The 6,183-nt window shown below is 46.3% G+C and overlaps 1 protein-coding gene across 2 annotated transcripts in view; it reads left to right on the forward strand.

The window, feature by feature from the left end:
- The window catches only part of CNGA3 (cyclic nucleotide gated channel alpha 3), a 56,563-nt gene that overhangs the window by 35,898 nt on the left and 14,482 nt on the right, over window positions 1-6,183 (forward strand). The gene's annotated exons all lie outside the window — the stretch shown is intronic.

Consider the following 6,183-nt stretch of genomic DNA (forward strand, 5'->3'; position numbering starts at 1 on the left):
TGTTTTTGACACACTCATCAGATTCAGGACAGGTAAGTTCTCATGTGCTCTTACATTGTTTTCAAAGATAGCATGTATCTGTAAACACAGGAATGTGGGAACTGCCCCACTGGACCTGAACAATGATTCATCCAGTTTAGTAACCTGTCTGCAACAGAATCCAGAATTGAGGAAAGTGCAAGAAACCTGGCATATATCTATGGAATAGTATGCATTTAGGAACAGTTTTCTGACCCCCCATCAGTTAGAGATTTGCTTATAGACACCGATGTATCAGGACTTATATACCTTCCAAATGTTAATTCCTTCACCCCCTCTGAAACCTGGATTTCGTACAATACTCAGCATTTCCCAGTTCTCTGTCATTAGCACAATCCCACTTAGGCCATTAGCTGGCTCTCCCCGCTGTCAGATCTCTCCTGAAATCACACTTCTCCTGGGACTCTTCCTGCCACACATACAGCTTACATTGGAGAGTGGAACTGAGGTAAGACTAAGGGCTGGTGAGCCCTTTGTTTTCAGATCACCCTGTGCCCTGCAGATCAGGGTTCACTCCCACTTGCTAGAACTCCATTGGGGCAGATTCTGTGCCCCCTTACTAAAATTTAGTCTACACTAGTGCAATGACATACAGTAATATGACTCCAGATACACACCAGTGTTCAGGGTACAATCGGCATTAGAAAGTCTTTGCAATGTACCTGAGGTCCTGTGTAATCCAGAGTGCATAGTGACACACTGAAATAAACTGATCAAGATAGCAAAGGCCATTCATTTCTCACAAGAATCAGGGTAAAGGGAGAATTTGCCAATAACCTTTAGTCAGCGCTAAGGTAGAAATGTATCTGGGCTGACCAATGTGATTCAGTAGACTAATTCATCCATCCCAGGGTATTTTTAGGCATCAAAGTAAGACATGGCATTTATGTCCTGGAAATCTACACAGAACCCCTCAGATGTTGGCACAGAGAATACTGAATAAAACCAGGTTGTCTTGATTAGTCCTGTTTCTCTTTACTTCATGATCAAGGACTGTTTTTTTCATTCCTTCAAGGACCCAAAGGATTTTGGGGTGGGTTTCACCCCTGGTTCTACTTTAATCTAGTTCAGGGGTGGTCAAAAAATGGCCCATGGGCCAGATCCATTGGATTTTGTCTGGCTTGCAGCAGGTCCCTTGGTCATGGCCAGCCCATGCCAGGTATGACCAACTAGATCGGGGTGGGCAATTATTTGGGCCCATGGGTCACATAGGGAGTTTTGCTGAGCTGTCATGGGCCAGGTCAGCACGCTTCCTCCCTGCGCAACAGCTCACCAAAACTCCCAATGTGGGATGGGGCCACCAACCCTTGTTCATGACAAAGGAGAGCATATCCTAGGGAAACCATGGTCAGGAGTCTTCCCTTACATGTTTCCCAGTGGCACTTTCCTCTACTGCTAGCTTGGGTATCTGATGTCCAGGATTTTCCTTCCTTGTGGCAAATGAGGAAGGCTTGCTGTGGTAGTCCTGAAGTGATGTTGTAACTGTGATAGTCTAGGAAATATGGAAGAAGCAAGAGTTTTTGTGGATGATTTCTTTTATTGGATCAACTGCATGGTTGGGATAGATTTAGACAAGCTTTCAGGTATCACCCTGGGAGAGAAGCAAGCACAGCAGAGCTAAACAGCAGATGGAACAAGGGCTTGTGCAAGACTCCATATGTAAATGAAACAGGATATAAGAAAAACTATCAGGTAGCTAACAGACAAGAGAGATGTAGAGAGGCCTTGTTGTACCCTATCCTATGGCAGAGTTGTTTACTCTGCTGCAACACATGTGCAGACACTGATGGGACTGGCTGGGGCACAAGGTGGGGCAGTTGTCTGCCAGCTAGCTGTGCACTAGAGCACCCTTGTGCCCTAGCCACCCACTTCACAGCACATTGAGCCAGGTGAGAGCAGGCCCTGGCTGGCAGGCTGGCCCCCGGGGCCCCTGCCAGCTAGGGCTGCTCCAACCTGGCTCAGTGTGCTGTATGTGTATGTGTAAATGCAGCAATGTGCACCAGAGTTTATTTGTTCACATTAATTGCATGCATAGATGTGCCCGGGGTGAAGTGAAATGATACACTTAGTCCATATTAGATCTGAGAAATGTTAAGCAGTGTTAAAGTTGGAGTGTGTTGTGTACAGTCGCAGGATATGGGGGTTAATACTGTTTCTTGCCTGCATAGCTTTGACTTGCAGGGGCATGGCTAGGAGTCAAGATGTCTGGGGGGCGGGGCTCGGGGGGACTGGGTACGGTGCATCCTGGGATGTTGGAAGACTGCAGATTGATAATTTTATCTCCATGGAACAGACTGAAGTTAGTGTAACATGAGCTAGGTAGCACAGCCCAGAGTTAACCCTCATCTGAAGTGATGTAACTTTGAGACACTTAGAGGGGACTTAGAACATACTAACAAGCTTTAATGTGTGGATGCTCATGTTTTAAATGCCCCTAGTACGGTCTAAATGTAAAGTGTAACTTCACCCTAGCAAAGTGGCTGATATGCTTTACTTGGTCTCTTTCAAATGACATGCTGCAGGATGTTGTTCACGTGGGCAGGGTTTTCTGAGTCCTTAACTGACTCCAAAATCCTTTAAGGCTGATACCCATAGTGGAGCTCAAAGGGAGGGGGAGCCAGTGGATATCTGTCACAAACAGATGTAGGGGAATCACTTCTCTGTCTTTAGCATCCTGTCCACACAACCTTTTTTTAATTTGAACTTCAACTCTTCTTGACGTGTTCCACCAAACCACAGAGCCTAGAGCTGTTTCACCAGGTGGAGCACACATTAGTTCTTTCATCCCTAAGAACTCTAGACAGCCAGTTTGGTGAAACACCTGGATTAGGAAAACACCTGTGACTTCAGAGGCAATGGCATGAAAGGAAAGCCTCAAAATTCTGGATCCATGACCAGCACTCTTTTTCCAGCTGACATATAAAACTATTCCCATCCTCTCAAAGGGTGTTGAAAGGAAGGGTGGTGAAAATCAACAGTGCTGTCCTTACTTTTTGGGGCAATCCTTGGAAATCGGGGAAGGAAAGGGAGGCAGAGGCTTGATAGCTCCTTAAAAAGACAGGAATTAGGAGTGTGAGCTTTTCCTAGGTGCCCAGCTCTTTGCACAATATGTGTGAGCCATAGAAACCCCTGCCAACCAAATGTAAGTGCCATGTGCTGATGTCAGTTTAAGGGTCTCTCTCTCCCCTTTTTTTAGCTGTTAAAGTGGCAATTTTGATAATTCTACTTCCCTTGTGGTATGGGTGCAGGTGTACATCCATAGACTAAGTATCTGCAATAAGCCTGTTTTAAACTTTCTGTGCAGCAGAAATCAAAGGAGGATGCCCTGCAGCATCTCTATTTCCTCCACCCCCTGCTCTACCCCTGCCTGGCCTGCATCTAAGTTATGAAAATGTAGCTGCCCAAAACCCCATTTTAGATGGAGAAGGGCCAGGGGGGAGGGGGGTCTCTCTCCTACAGTTAGTTGCATGGCTAAGAGCTAACTCAGGGAGCAGTAGGCCTAGGTTCTAGGCCTTTTGACCCAGCAGGTGTCTAAACCTGTCCCTCTCTGACTTCCTAGCCCACTGCTCCAGTTACCATACCACAGGTTAGGCATATCCAGAACCCTCTCTAGTACTCCTTTGCAAAGCAAGAGAGGGAGAGCTGTGGAGCCAAGAGGACAAAGACAAGCTAGAAGGTGTGCAGCTCAGAGAAATGACTGCTGCTTTAGAAAGGTGAGGGCCCTGGGTTCTAGTTTTTCAGCTGGGTGGAAATTTCCTCACTGTACGTTTCCTTGCTCATTGTATACAATGGAGGGGCAGCGTCTCAGTGGCAAGACTAAACCCTAACAACTTTGGTGCTATGATAAGGGAGGGTCCCCTTTCTCCTTCCCCTGGCGTTCTTTTGGCTTTATATGCACATGTCACCACCTCTGTGTCCAGCTAGTGTGTAGCCCTGCTGAGCATGCTAAGTCTGTATGCACACACTTATACAACCACAGCACAAAGGCAGGGCCAAAAAAACACCCAGGTGTGTGGCTAGGAAATTGTCATTTAGGCACACAAGTGCTTTCTCCTCCCTTTATATAGCCCAGCCCAATGTGGGTAGAGTGTAGGGTAGTTCCTTGGCTACGAGCATGCAAGGCTGTAGCCTAGAACAGAGGCATAACACCTAGTGGTGGCAGCAGCAGTGTTTGTTCTTCTTGAGCCCCCTCTAAGCAACTGCCTGGAGCTGGTGCCCTGATCACCCACCTCTCATTACACTACTGGTCTAGAGAGCATCCCTTAAAGGAGTAGGGCATTCCTTCTCATCACTATAACTGTTGAGGGCTCTGCCTAAATCCTACTAATATCTTGGCAACAGTGACTGATGGTGACTTGTGGCCTTACATTCTGCAAGCTATTGACGTAGTATGAAATGGGAAGACAGCACCAGTTTGACGTCAAGGCTGCTGTGACTGCCTTTGTTCAGAATTTCTGTCCTTCAGCAGATTGGCATGGCAATTCCAATATTATTTTGTGCGGCATTAGCTATTGTAAGCCAAGCAAACGACATCAGTAAAACAGTGACCACAGTCGCAAGAGGGAGGTGGGAGGTGGAGTGCGGGGTGAACTGCCATTGCCTTGGGAACTATTACATTGCTAGTTAGCCTCAGTATCATTTAAGCTTACACTGATTTGTTACCCATGGTACTTTGTGTAATTATCCAAGGTCTTAAAGACTTAGATTCATTTTGGCTGTACAACAGAAAGAGGGAAAGGATACTCATAAAACTTACCTTCTGTAGCTGACACCTCTGCCAGAAGGGGAATGAAAATAGACACACTTTAACAACAGGGGAAAAGGTAGGTCATTGGCGGTGCACAGGTGATAGAAATGCAGTCTTAGACTTTCCGTAGGGCTATCCTGATTGCAACTGGAGAGCTGTTAAAATGCTGACGCGACAGTCCTGGGTTGGGGCTGCGTAAAAGCCATTGTGATTTACTTGGCTGCTTTGCCGCAGGCATCTGCTGATGTTGCTGTGATGCAGTGGAACGTGGCAGTGTTCTCTTAGTAAGTGCTGACATTTGGAAAGGCCGCTCTCAGAGCACAGGGGGAACTTACATTACAAAGTGCTGGAATGCTTGCTTAAAAGTGCAGCACCAAGGCAAGGCTGAGCTTGAGGACTGAACGTGCGGCTGAGAGCCAAGAACTGCTGAATTCTAATTTTGGCTCCACCACTGACAGGCTGTGGAGTCTTGAGCAAGCCTGTCTCCCTTAATTCAGCAGTCTGTACGATGAGGAAAATAAGGCCTAACCACTCACCCCTGGCAGACTCGGGGATTATTAGTCAGTCAACTCCTGTACAATCCTCTGAATATACACAATGTGCTATAAGCACTGAATACTGGTGCAAAAACGTTGATGCCTAGCAGACTGAAACTGATTTTCTCACCCTTAACGTGCCATTAAGCAGTGAATTGTGATTTGAATCTTTCAAAGGCCTCATGTTCAGAATGCAAAAGATACTGATGATAACAGCCACAAAATATTTCCTTCTAGTTTGGGCAGCAGACCTGTGGCTTTTGAATGCAAGGAGTGCCAATTCACCTCAGTGGAGTAAGCACTCCTGCTGTTGACTAAAACCCTAACAAACAGGTTTTGCTTCTGCCTTGAAGGGACTGTATAAATGTTTCCATTTGCACTTCTAATATACAGTACTCTAGCTCACCAGCCTTGCTTTTAGCCACCTGCCTAAAGCATGACCCTGAGGTTGGTACCCCAGGACTTCCATAGTCTGCTCTTCTGGGGTCTTCTGCCAACCTGCACACTGGCAGCATGGGATTTTCATTCTCCTGGGCCAGATGGCTGCGTAGCTGAAGGAGCCAGCTGATATGGAAGTCAGACAGCCCTGGAAAGCTTAGCGTCTACCAAGGGATATGAACTGACTGCCCAGAGGAGTTTTCCATCTATTGACTCCTCTGTGAAATCCTATAAAATATGAACTTTCAGTTCTACCCAGGAGAACTTCTACAATCTGTTCTCCAATGCCTGATGAAGGGTGTTTGTGCCTGAAAGCTTGCAATTAAAGAATTTTTTTTGCAAAAATCTTGTTGGGCTAATAAAAGATGTCATCTCTACTATGAGTCCTGATTGCCTTTTCCTTTAGACCAATATGGCTTACAA

The sequence above is a fragment of the Gavialis gangeticus genome, unplaced genomic scaffold (genome assembly GCF_001723915.1).
Source record: "Gavialis gangeticus isolate Ggan-Ray unplaced genomic scaffold, GavGan_comp1, whole genome shotgun sequence".
Classification (NCBI taxonomy): domain Eukaryota; kingdom Metazoa; phylum Chordata; order Crocodylia; family Gavialidae; genus Gavialis; species Gavialis gangeticus.